Source organism: Dendrobates tinctorius, unplaced genomic scaffold (genome assembly GCF_039654945.1).
Source record: "Dendrobates tinctorius isolate UK_male_01 unplaced genomic scaffold, ASM3965494v1 ptg000063l, whole genome shotgun sequence".
Classification (NCBI taxonomy): Eukaryota; Metazoa; Chordata; class Amphibia; order Anura; family Dendrobatidae; genus Dendrobates; species Dendrobates tinctorius.
In genome coordinates this window covers 11,068,931-11,082,193 of record NW_027361731.1, presented here as the reverse complement: position 1 = coordinate 11,082,193, position 13,263 = coordinate 11,068,931, and the positions used below count along the sequence as shown (strand labels likewise).

General features: G+C 49.1%; 1 protein-coding gene across 2 annotated transcripts in view; it reads right to left on the bottom strand.

The window, feature by feature from the left end:
• Positions 1–13,263, bottom strand: part of LOC141094191 (uncharacterized) — a 77,845-nt gene that overhangs the window by 34,973 nt on the left and 29,609 nt on the right. The window lies entirely within an intron of this gene.

Genomic DNA, 13,263 nt, shown 5'->3' with positions numbered 1-13,263 from the left:
GACAGTGCCGGACACACATTGGGGGATCAGCTCACGTTACAGAACACCAGGAACACAGGAACAAGTGTGGAATGCGTGGACGGCAACTGTGAGCAGGAACTGGTGGTGTTGGAGGTCAGGGGAAATACTAGAGACAGAGTGGAGACAGAGGCCAAATCAGAGAATGTTTAAATCTGAAGTAGTTACAATTTGGAGGCAGCAGCAGTTTGCCCTCCACACAGCAGGGGATAAGCTGACGTTACCGAACCCCACTTTCACATGAACGAGTGTTTTTCTGTGTGGACAGCACTTCCGAGCACCAACTGGCGGTGTTGGAGCCCAGGGACAATCATGGATAGAAGAATCCAGGATATCTATAAACAGAAAGACAGTGAGGAAACACTTAGCTAACCTAAATGAATTCAAGTCTCCAGGTCCAAATGAATTACACCCCAGAGTACTGAAGGAGATAGCAGAAGAAATTTTTGAACCCCTCTCCATAATCTTTGAAAATTCTTGGAGAACAGGAGAAGTGCCAGAAGACTGGAGAAGAGCAAATGTTGTTCCTATCTTCAAAAAGGGGAAGAAGGTGGACCCAGGAAACTATAGGCCGGTGAGTCTGACTTCTATACCAGGAAAGATCTTTCAACAAATTATTAAACAACATGTATGTCAATACCTGGATAAGAATGAAGTGATTAAACAGAGTCAGCATGGGTTTGTAGCTAATAAGTCATGTCAGACTAACTTAATTTCCTTCTATGACGGTATCACTGATTGGGTGGATCAAGGAAATGCTGTAGATATAGTATATCTTGACTTCAGCAAAGCATTTGACAAAGTCTCTCATACAATCCTTATTGAAAAAATGACTAAGTATGGAATGGACAAGGCAACTGTTAGGTGGATTCATAACTGGCTTAGTGATCGGACCCAAAGAGTGGTCGTAAATGGCTGCACATCCAGTTGGAATAATGTCTCAAGTGGGGTACCACAGGGCTCTGTCCTGGGCCCTGTATTGTTCAACATCTTTATCAACGATTTAGATGAAGGAATTGAGGGTAAACTGATTAAATTTGCTGATGACACAAAGCTAGGAGGGATAGCTAATACTAGAGAAGAGAGAGAGAGGATTCAAAAAGATTTAAATAAACTGGAGAAGTGGGCAGCAACTAACAGAATGGTTTTTAACAGGGAGAAATGCAAAGTACTACATCTGGGCAATAAAAATGAAAAAAGCATATATAGAATGGGAGGAATAGGGCTAAGTGACAGCACATGTGAAAAAGACTTGGGTATACTAATAGATCACAGACTGAATATGAATCAACAGTGTGATGCAGCAGCAAAAAAGGCAAATGCAATTCTAGGATGTATTAACAGAAGCATACAGTCTAGATCACGTGAAGTCATTATTTCCCTCTACTCCTCTTTGGTCAGACCTCATCTGGAATATTGTGTCCAGTTTTGGGCGCCACATTTTAAAAAAGACATCAACAAACTGGAGCAAGTTCAGAAAAGAGCGACCAGAATGGTGACCGGTCTGCAAACCCTGTCTTATGAGGAAAGGTTGCAGGATTTGGGAATGTTTAGTTTGCAAAAGAGAAGACTGAGAGGAGACTTAATAGCTGTCTACAAATATCTAAAGGGCTGTCACATTGTAGAAGGATCAACTTTATTCTCATTTGCACAAGGAAAGACTAGAAGCAATGGGATGAAACTGAATGGGAGGAGACACAGATTAGATATTAGAAAAAACTTTTTGACAGTTAGAGTGATCAATGAGGGGAACAGGCTGCCACGAGAAGTGGTGAGTTCTCCTTCAATGGAAGTCTTCAAACAGAGGCTGGACAGACATCTGACTGGGATGATTTAGCGAATCCTGCTTTGAGCAGGGGGTTGGACCAGATGGCCCAGGAGGTCCCTTCCAACTCTACGATTCTATGATGGTGTAGGCCGAGGCCTACTAGGAGCCAGGTGTAAAGCTGAGGTATTTTGACTTTGGAGGGAGCAGGACACTTTGCCCTCCACACAGCAGGGGATCAGCCGACGTTACCGAACTCCACTTTCACATGAACGAGTGTGTTTTTCTGTGTGGACAGCACTTGCGAGCAACAACTGACGATGTTGGAGCCCAGGGATAGTCATTTTGTAGGCTGAGGCCTACTTGGAGGCAGTTTAAGATAAGACGTTTGAATTTGGAGGCAGCAGCAGTTTGCCCTCCACACAGCAGGGGATCAGCTGACATTACTGACCCCCACTTTCACATGAACGAGTGTGTTTTTCTGTGTGGACAGCACTTCCGAGCACCAACTAGCGTTGTTGGAGCCCAGGGAGAACCAGGGTGCAGGCCGAGGCCTACTTGGTGGCAGTTTTAGATTGTTTGTAGGCTACAACAGACTGTCAACGTGCTTCAATTAGGCATCTATCTCCACTCTGTTTCCAGGATTTCACGTGACCACCAACACCGCCAGTTTATGCGTACAGTAGCCGTCTGCCCAATCCACACGTGTTCCTGTGTTACTGGGATTCTGTAATGTCAGCAGATCCCCTGATGTGTGTCTGCCACTGTCTCCTGCTCTGTCCACATTCCCACCGCTTGCAGTGGGAAGGTGGACAGCGCAGGAGACAGTGGCGGACACACATTGGGGGATCTGCTGACGTTACAGAACCCCAGTAGCACAGGAACACGTGTGGAATGCGTGGACGGCAACTGTGAGCAGGAACTGGCGGTGTTGGAGGTCAGGGGAAATACTAGAGACAGAGTGGAGACAGAGGCCAAATCAGAGAATGTTTAAATCTGAAGTAGTTACAATTTGGAGGCAGCAGCAGTTTGCCCTCCACACAGCAGGGGATCAGATGACGTTACCGAACCCCACTTTCACATGAACGAGTGTGTTTTTCTGTGTGGACAGCACTTCCGAGCACCAACTGGCGGTGTTGGAGCCCAGGGACAATCATGGTGCAGGCCGAGGCCTACTAGGAGCCAGGTGTAAAGCTGAGGTATTTTGACTTTGGAGGGAGCAGGACACTTTGCCCTCCACACAGCAGGGGATCAGCTGACGTTACCGAACCCCACTTACACATGAGCGAGTGTTTTGTCTGTGCGGACAGCACTTCTGAGCACCAACTAGCGGTGTCGGAGCCCAGGGAAAATCAGGTAGTAGGCCGAGGCCTACTTGGAGCCAGGTGTAAATCTGAGGTTGTTTGACTGTGGAGGGAGCAGGACACTTTGCCATACACACAGCAGGGGATCAGCTGACGTTACCGAACCCCACTTACACATGAGCGAGTGTTTTGTCTGTGCGGACAGCACTTCTGAGCACCAACTGGCGGTGTCGGAGCCCAGGGAAAATCAGGTAGTAGGCCGAGGCCTACTTGGTGGCAGTTTGCGATTGTTTCTAGACTACTACTAACTGTCAACGTACTCCAATTAGGCCTCTGCCTTCACTCTGTTTCGAGTATTTCCTCTGGCTTCCAACCACGCCAGTTGCTGCTCTGAAATGCCGTCTGCACAACCCACACTTGTTCCTGTGTTACTGGGGTTCTGTGACAGCAGCTTCTCCCTAGAGGTGAGTCAGGCAATGTCTCCTGCTCTGTCCACATTTCCACTACAAGTAGTGGGAATGTAGACAAAGCAGGAGACATTGCCGTGCTCAACTCTGGAGATGAGCAGATGTTACAGGACCCAGGTACCACAGGAACAAGTGTGGATTGTGCAGACGGCACTTGAGAGCAGAAACAGGCGGTGTTGTAGGCCGGAGGAAATACTCAAAACAGAGTGGAGACAGAGGGCAAATCAGAGAACATATTAAATCAGAGGTAGTCAGAAGTTGTAGGCAGCAGGAGAGTTTGCCGTACACACAGCAGGGGATCAGCTGACGTTACTGAACCCCACTTACACATGAGCGAGTGTTTTGTCTGTGCGGACAGCACTTCTGAGCACCAACTGGTGGTGTCGGAGCCCAGGGAAAATCAGGTAGTAGGCCGAGGCCTACTTGGAGCCAGGTGTAAATCTGAGGTTGTTCGACTGTGGAGGGAGCAGGACACTTTGCCATACACACAGCAGGGGATCAGCTGACGTTACCGAACCCCACTTACACATGAGCGAGTGTTTTGTCTGTGCGGACAGCACTTCTGAGCACCAACTGGCGGTGTCGGAGCCCAGGGAAAATCAGGTAGTAGGCCGAGGCCTACTTGGAGCCAGGTGTAAATCTGAGGTTGTTTGACTGTGGAGGGAGCAGGACACTTTGCCATACACACAGCAGGGGATCAGCTGACGTTACCGAACCCCAATTACACATGAGCGAGTGTTTTGTCTGTGCGGACAGCACTTCTGAGCAACAACGGGCGTTGCTGTAGCCCAGGAAATAAAGTTCAGGTCATAGAAACATGAACACAACAGGAGACCTGGATCCTGTTGCCAGCCAATTATTTATTCTGGAAGAGGACTGGCAAATTCAGGTGAGATCCAGGCCTTGTTCATTTTCACAAAAGTAAGCCGGTCAACATTATCGGCGGATAGTCGCGTGCGACGGTCTGTTACCACACCACCTGCAGCACTAAAGACACGTTACGATAATACACTGGCAGCAGGGCAAGCCAGCACCTCCAATGCATACTGGCTAAGCTCTGGCCATGTATCCAGCTTAGAGACCCAATACTTGAACAGGGAAGAGCCGTCTGGGAGAACACTAACAGGGCACGACAAGTAGTCTGTCACCATCTGACGGAAACGTTGCCTCCTGCTGACTGGAGCCGTCTGTGATGGTGTAGCCGTTTGTGGCGGTCCCACAAAACTTTTCCACATTTGGGCCATACTGGCCTAGCCTTGTCCTGCGGCACTGCCTCTGCTACCTCTTTGTGCAGAGCTTCCTCCACTGCCTCTACCCTCATGGCTGCTTTGAAAAGCACTACCAGCAACACTTGTGGGGGGAATGGAGAACATGATGGCCTGCACAAGTGTTTCTTGGTACTCCCGCATTTTTCGCTCCCGGTTCAACTGTGGTATGAGGCTTTATAAGTTGTCCCGGTAGCGAGGATCTAGGATGGTGTACACCCAATAATCAGCCGTGTGGAGAATGTTGGCGATGCGGCGGTCATTTAACAAGCACTGCAGCATGAAATCAACCATGTGCTGCAGACTGCCAACTGGACCGGAAACGCTGTCCCCAGCTTGAGGCAGCATCTCTGCCTGCTCAGCATCACCCCACCCTCGCTGTACACACTGACTACTAGAGCCTTGTGTACCTCCCTCCTCTGGAGAGATGTGTTCCTCCTCCTCCATTGACTCCTCGTCATCCTCCTCACTAAGTGTCCCCTGCCTGGGCCTTTGTGTGGAAGCACGTTGCGCAGACTTGCCAGAAGCAGATGGCATTTCTGACTGCTCATCCTCGACCTCTTCAAAAACCTCCTCACTTAGTGCTTGTAAGGTTTTTGAAGCAGACAGATGAGGGGGACAGTCATGCTGATTAGTGCATCATCTGCACTGGCCATCCGCGTGGAGTCATCGAAGGCACGCAAAACTTGGCAGATGTCCCTCATAGTGGCCCACTCAGTGGTGGTGAAGTGTGTCCGGCGCACAGTGCGACTTGTTTGCGCCTGATGCAGCTGGTACTCCATTACTGCTGCCTGCTGCTCACACAACCGCTCCAACATATGTAATGTTGAATTCCACCTGGTGGGGAGGTCACATATGATGCGATGTTCTGGCAGGTGGAATCGGCGTTGCAGAGATGCAATGCGCGATCTTGCCATGCTGGAACGCCGCAAGTGAGCACACTCTAGGCGAACCTTGTGCAGCAGTGCATCAAGATCCGGATAGTCCCTCAGAAAGCTCTGCACGACCAAATTGAGCACGTGTGCCAGACATGGTATGCGAGTGAGGTTGCCTAGGCCCAGAGCTGCCACTAGATTTCGGCCATTGTCACTCACTACCAAACCTGGCTGGAGATTCGCTGGCACAAACCACACATCGCTCTCCTGCTTGATGGCATTCCAGAGCTCCTGTGCTGTGTGGCTCCGATTCCCCAAAGAAATTAATTTAAGGACGGCCTGTTGACGTTTGGCCACACCTGTGCTCATATCTGGCCTAACAGGCTCACGCAGTGCTGATTCCGAGGAACTAGAGTAGGAGGAGGACTCAATATGTACAGACTGCATTCCTGCAATCCTTGGAGTTGGCAGAATTCGTACAGAGCCACTCTCCAGATCTGTACCCGGCTCCACAACATTGACCCAATCGGCAGTGAGGGAAAGGTATCGTCCCTGTCCATGGCTACTGGTCCACGCATCGGTGGTCAGGTGGACCTTGCTACTGATGGCATTTAGTAGCACATTTTTAATTTTTCCCTCCACATGCTTTTGCAGGGCAGGGACAGCTTGCCTGCTGAAATAAAAGCGGCTGGGCACATTGTATTGTGGAACTGCCAATGACATAAAGTTCCGGAAGGTGTCAGTCTCCACCAGCCTGAATGACAGCATCTCAAGGGCCAGTAGTTTGGCAATGCCGGCATTCAGAGCCAGTGCTCGGGGATGGTTTGCCGAGTATGGCCGCTTTTTCTCCCATGCCTGTGCTACCGATTGCTGGTGAGTGGCCTGGGAGTGTGCTGATGACTGCGAACGTGGTTCAGTGGGTGGAATTTCACTGGGTCTCTGGACAACAGTGGCAGTGGTTCTTCCATGACGTTCCAGTGAGGAAGCCGAACCAGCTGTGTGTGCGCTGGAGGAAGAGGCCCCAACACGAGCTGAAGAGGTGGTAGGTGCTGCTGAAGGTTGGCCTACATCTTCAGTGTGTCTGTGTAACTCCACCTCGTGCTTGGTACGCACATGTTTCCACATATTTGTGGTATTGAGGTTGGTCACATTTTTCCCTCGTTTCACTTTCTGATGACACAGCTTGAATTTGACAAAGCAAATGTCATCTGCAACTGTGTTAAAAAAAGACCACGCACTGCAAGTCCTGGGAGCGCCCGTTTTGTGTTTTGGAAGAGGATTGCTCCTCACAGGTGCCAAAGTGGAGGCTACAGGCAACCAAGTCTGCCCCCGCCCTCTCCCTCCTCTTTTGGCCGTTCGGGGAATCTCTTCCTCAGAGTTGCTCCAACCACCTTCCTGTGGCTGACGCCATGATGGGTCGAGGACCTCATCATCTCCACTCCCCTCTTCAAGCACCGGCTGGTCCTGGGTTGTCTCGCCAGCACCGTACGCACCAGAAATTGGCAACTGAGTCTCATCATCATCAGATGAGCACTGAGGTGTGCTGACAATAGGTACTGGCCCACCCGCCTCTTCAGATTCAGAGGGACAAAGCAGTTGCGCATCACTGCATACTCCCTCTTCTTCACGCTCTAGAATGCTGCTTGGCTGGCCACCTCTTTCCAAGCCAACAGATTCTGAGAACAGAAGTAAAGATTGAGATGGCTCCTGTCCAGGGCTCTCAGACTGCCTGGGCAATTTGGCAGGTGGTGAAGAGACAGATGGTTGCTCTTCAGTGCTCTGGCCTTGGGAGGATGCGGAAGTCATTGAAGTGGATGCGTTAGCTGCCATCCATCCGACAACGGCTTCAATTTGTTCGTCACGCAGCAGTGGGGTATGGCGAGGTCCTACAAAGCTGCGCATGAAGGACTGTTGCCTGGTAAAAGTGGGGGATGCCGGGTCACTGGTGGCCGCAGCAGACACCGAATCCCCACGTCCTCTCCCTGCTGAATCCCCCCCGTCCTCTCCCTGCTGAAACTCCACGGCCACGACCACGTGCCTTACTCCCTGCCTTCTTCATCTTGGTAGACTGATAAAGATAGGCAGAAAAGTAAAAAAGGGGTGGCTTAGTGTTCTTATTCCTGAACACCTGCTAACCAGTATAAGAAAAACTAATTTGGCTAAGAGTGTGTGTACTACACTTTAATATGATCTAATGTGGCCTAGACAACTGTAAAGTGGAGTGTTTGGTGAACTTTATTTCCTTTTTTTGGGGGGGGGGGAAAGGAAAGGATGTGACCAAAGTTTGAAAGCTATAGTATCACAAACTTTTTGGAGCGATTACAATGCAGGAAGCTAACCTACAATGCAATTGATGAGGCTCCAAAAAATAGGGTGATACTAGCCTGGCTGGCCCTGAAGGGCACAAGCCAGCAAAAAGGCTCCTCTATCTAATCCTATATAGTGTTTGCAACCAACCAATGACAATGGATGCGGTTGGAAGCACACTAATATAGGAGCAAAAATCTGGCTAAATTAGCTGCAAAAAAAGGACTATGTATGAGGCAGTGACGCACGCTGAGCGGACTACAGCTAGCGGTGGCTGTAGAACACACTGCAACGTGAGCTGCACTCACACACAGAGAGACCTATCAGACAGCCAAAAACAGTGCAGAGAAATGGGCTATAGCATTGAAAGGCTGCTGAAAAGCTCCGATGTCCACTCCTTTAGTGTTTGCAACCAACGTATATGGATACGTATGGAAGCACATTATACAGGAGAAAAAAAAAGCAGCAATAAAAGAAAAATGTGTATGAGGCAGAGACACGCTGGGCGACCTACAAGCAGACGTGCCTGCAGGACACACTACCCAGCGTGGGTCTGCACTCACACAGCCCTTGCAGACAGCTGTGAACACTGCTGCTAGGCAAAAGAAAGCTACAGTGGTGGTTTATGTAGCCTGGGTTAAGCACTATATGTTTTGTGGAATCGCTATTTCTATCTGTCCCTCACAGTCTTCAACAGCAGCCTGTCCCTAACTGAATTCACAGCAGAGTGACCAGAAATGGCGGCTGCAGCGCTTTTTATAGTGCATCATGACATCATTTCAGCAGCCAATCACAACCATGCCAGTAGTTAACATGCCTACATGCCTAACAGGATGTGCCCACACTTCTGAGGATCCCCATTGGCTGAATCAAATCGAGCGGGCTCCTAGCATTATGGGAACTTCCGATTCAGGTATTCGATATGAAAAAAGTATCGGAACTAAGTATCGGAATTCCGATACAGCTAATATCGGCCGATACCCGATACTTGCGGTATCGGAATGCTCAACAATACACATGACATGAGAAATAACTACTTCATGATGAGGACGACATCTTCATCTTCTACTACGGCTCTAGAAACATATTTGTCCAGAGTCCGTCACTGACTCCATCCCCACCGGCCGTCTATATGAAGGTTTCCCGTCTTCCCCGCACTGTAATCGTCTATCACGTTAGATCTCAGGTCTGATTCACACACAGAAGTTTGAGGCTTTTAGAAAAGATTTTTTGTTCCCACAAACACCAAGAACAGAAATTATCTGATCTCAAAGTCTCCATGTACAGTGATTTATGGGGCTTATTTCTGGCCTTAGACTTTCCTATATTACAAGAAAAACACCAGAAATAAAGCAGATATAAAAATGTTTCTAAAGAAAATTGGCTGCAACAATTCTTGTAAAAAGAAAAATAACATGGAAAAAGCAGAAGACACATTTTATTTTTTCACACAAAAACAAATGTTTAAAAAAAAAAACAAAAACCCTTTTGGACCCAAGAACATAGATGTACACCACACGGACGGCACAGGTGCGGCTGCAATAAAAATCCTGGCAGTTTAACCCCCCAAACCTCAACTGTGGGTAAAATCCTGGAGGGTTTTCTAAGAGATGCAATACTGAAGTATCTGAAGAAGAATAACCTCATGACCCAAATTCAACATGGGTTTACGAGGGACCGTTCCTGTCAGACTAATCTGATAAGCTTTTATGAAGAGGTAAGTTCTGGACTGGACCAAGGAAATGCAGTGGACGTGGTGTACATGGACTTTTCAAAAGCTTTTGATACGGTGCCACACAAAAGGTTAATACTTAAAATGAGAACAATGGGGATAGGGGAAAATATGTGTAAGTGGCTCAGGGATAGGAAACAAAGGGTGGTTTTTAATGGAGCACACTAGGACTGGGTCGCGGTTCGCAGTGGTGTACCACAGGGATCAGTATTGGGCTGCTTCTTTTTAACATATTTATTAATGACTATCTACCTGTCTCTTTTGGGTATGTCTGCTGACTAAGCCATTCTTATTACTTGGACCTAGCTTTTCTTAACCTATCTTATTTCTTCACCATGTTTACATATGCGCTCACAGTGTTTGCTCCTTTAGTCCTCACTCTCCTTCGCTATCCCCAAACCCCAGCAGCCTCTAACCAAATAATCATCTCCCCTTCCCTCTTTCCTCCCCACCTGACCTCCTCTGCTGAACTGCTCCTCAACCTCAAATCTGTCCGAATGAAACATAAAACAAGCTGTCCACTCTCCTCCCATCTGCTCTCCCTTTCTCTGCTTCTCCTCACTGCTGGCGACATATCTCCCAATCCTGGACCCCCACAGCTCTCACCCCCCACTACTTCTCCTTCCTACCGCTCCCTATCTAATAAGAACTACCACAATCTTTCCAACTTAAAACTTGTGCCATTGACACCCAACCCCCTGCTCCCTCTCTCGGGAGCACTTTGGAATGCCCGCTCCATATGCAATAAGCTCCATGTGATTCATGACCTCTTTCTCTCTCACAATCTTGCCTTCCTCGGCGTCATAGAAACATGGCTGACACCCTCTGACACCGCCTCCCCTGCTGCACTGTGTTACGGCGGCCTCCATTTTACCCACACTCCTCGCCCTGGCAACAGACATGGTGGAGGAGTGGGTCTTCTCATTTCTTCCAACTGCACCTTCAACCTAATCCCACCTCTTCCCTCCCTAATCCTCCCCTCTTTTGAAGTCCACTCTGTCCGCATCTACTCTCCCTCCAACCTCCAAGTGGCCGTCATATACCGACCTCCAGGCCCGACCACTGCCTTCACTGACCAATTCTCTACCTGGCTTCTTCATTTTCTTTCAACTGACACCCCCACTATCATCATGAGTGACTTCAACATCTCCACTGGTACCCTTCAGTCAGCAGCCTCCAAACTCCTGTCCCTTACTTCATCCTTTGGACTTACTCAGTGGTCCTCCTCAGCCACCCACATAGATGGACACACATTAGACCTTTGTCTTCACCCGTCTCTGCTCTCTAACTTCACCAACTCCCCTCTCCCTCTATCTGATCATCATCTACTCACTTTCTCATCCCTGTCCTCCTCACCTGGCACCCATGTCCAGCAACACGTACACCCCGCAGAAATCTTGCACACCTAGACACCCACGTGCTCTCTGTCTCTATTCTACCACTGGCATCCATATCCTCACTCCATGACACAGACGGTGCCACTGCTTTCTACAATGCCACTCTCGCATCAGCTATTGACACGGTTGCCCCTCTCGTTCATGGCAGAATGCGACGTATCAACAGACAACCCTGGCACAATAACACCAATAAAAAGCTCCGGCAAGTGTCCAGGATTGCAGAGCGGCGCTGGAAGAAAACAAATTCGCAAGATGAATTCACCACATTCAAACAGGCAACACTCGATTTCAAATCTGCCCTCACCTCTGCTAAACAGGCCTACTTCACAACCCTCGTATCTTCCCTGTCTTACAACCCAAAACAGTTATTCCCACCACTGCCTCCTCCAACCTCCCTCATCTCTGCCGAGGACTTTGCCACTCACTTCAAAAACAAGATTGACCAAACAAGGCAAGTCTTCATCACTCAACCACCACAACCCCTTTGTATACCAGACCAATGCCCAAACCCCATAACCTCACTCTCCAACATCACTGAAGGGGAGCTTAATCGCCTATTCTCCAAATCGCACCTCACAACCTGTGCACTTGACCCCATCCCATCCCACCTGCTCCCCAACCTCACCACCACACTTATCCCATCCCTAACCCACCTCTTCAACCTATCACTAACGTCCGGTACCTTCCCTTCTGCTTTCAAGCATGCCACAATCACGCCTATCCTTAAAAAGCCAACCCTCGACCCAACCGCTATGTCCGGCTAGCGCCCAATATCATTGCTTCCATTCGCTTCCAAACTCCTGGAACAGCACGTCCACGCTGAACTTTCCTCCCACCTATCATCTAACTTGCTCTTTGACAATCTACAATCTGGTTTCTGCCCCCATCACTCCACTGAGACAGCCCTGACCAAAATTACTAATGACCTACTTACAGCCAAATCAAATGGACAATACTCTGTACTCCTGCTTCTAGACCTGTCCTCTGCATTCGACACAGTTGACCACTGCCTCCTACTACAGATCCTCTCCTCTTCAGCATCAAAGGCCTTGCCCTATCCTGGATCTCCTTTCCAACCGCACATTCAGCGTCTCCCACAACACCTCCTCATCCCACCCTCTCTCTGTTGGAGTCCCCCAAGGCTCTGTTTTAGGACCCCTATTCTTCTCAATCTATACACTTGGTCTGGGGCAACTCAAAGTCCCACGGATTCCACTACCACCTTTATGCTGATGACACTCAGATCTACCTCTCTGGCCCAGACGTCACCTCTCTGCTGTCCAAAATAGTGTCTATGAGCCATATCCTCATTCTTCTCTTCTCACTTCCTCAAACTCAATGTAGACAAATCTGAACTCGTCATCTTTCCTCCATCTCACAGATCTTCTTTACCCGACCTAGCTATAACAATTAATGACATCACACTTTCCCCAGTACCAGAAGTCCGCTGCCTCGGAGTAACCTTTGACTCTGCCCTGTCCTTCAAACCGCACATCCAAGCTCTTTCAACCTCTTGTCACCTCCAGCTCAAAAATATTTCCAGAATCCGTCCTTTCCTCAACCTACTAAAATGCTTGTGCATGCCCTCATCATCTCCCGCCTCGACTACTGCAACATCCTTTTCTCATTCCTGGCTCCAGCCATATGTTCTCTCATCCTGCCCTCATGAGTATCTATTCTGCCCCATATGATCTCCCGATCCTGCCTCATCTATCTATATTGTATCCATCCTGCCCCATGATCCTGCACCATGTTTCTCCCATCCTGCCCCCTCCTGTGTCTCACATTCTGCCCCCTCCTGCATTTCACTGTCACATTCTGCCCCCGCGTCTCACATTCTGCCCCCGCTTCTCACACATTCTGCCTCTGTGTCTCACATTCTGCCCCAGCCTCCATGTCCATTGTGTCCCAGTGTCTCACACTGTGCATCAGCCCCCATGTCCATTCTGCCCTCGCGTCTCACATTCTGCCCACGCGTCTCACATTCTGCCCCCGCGTCTCACACATTCTGCCCCAGCCTCCATGTCCATTGTGCCCCCGTGTCTCACATTGTGCCCCAGCCCCCATATCCATTCTGCTCCCGTGTCTCACATTCTACCCCAGCCCCCCATGTCCATTCTGCCCCGGGTTGCC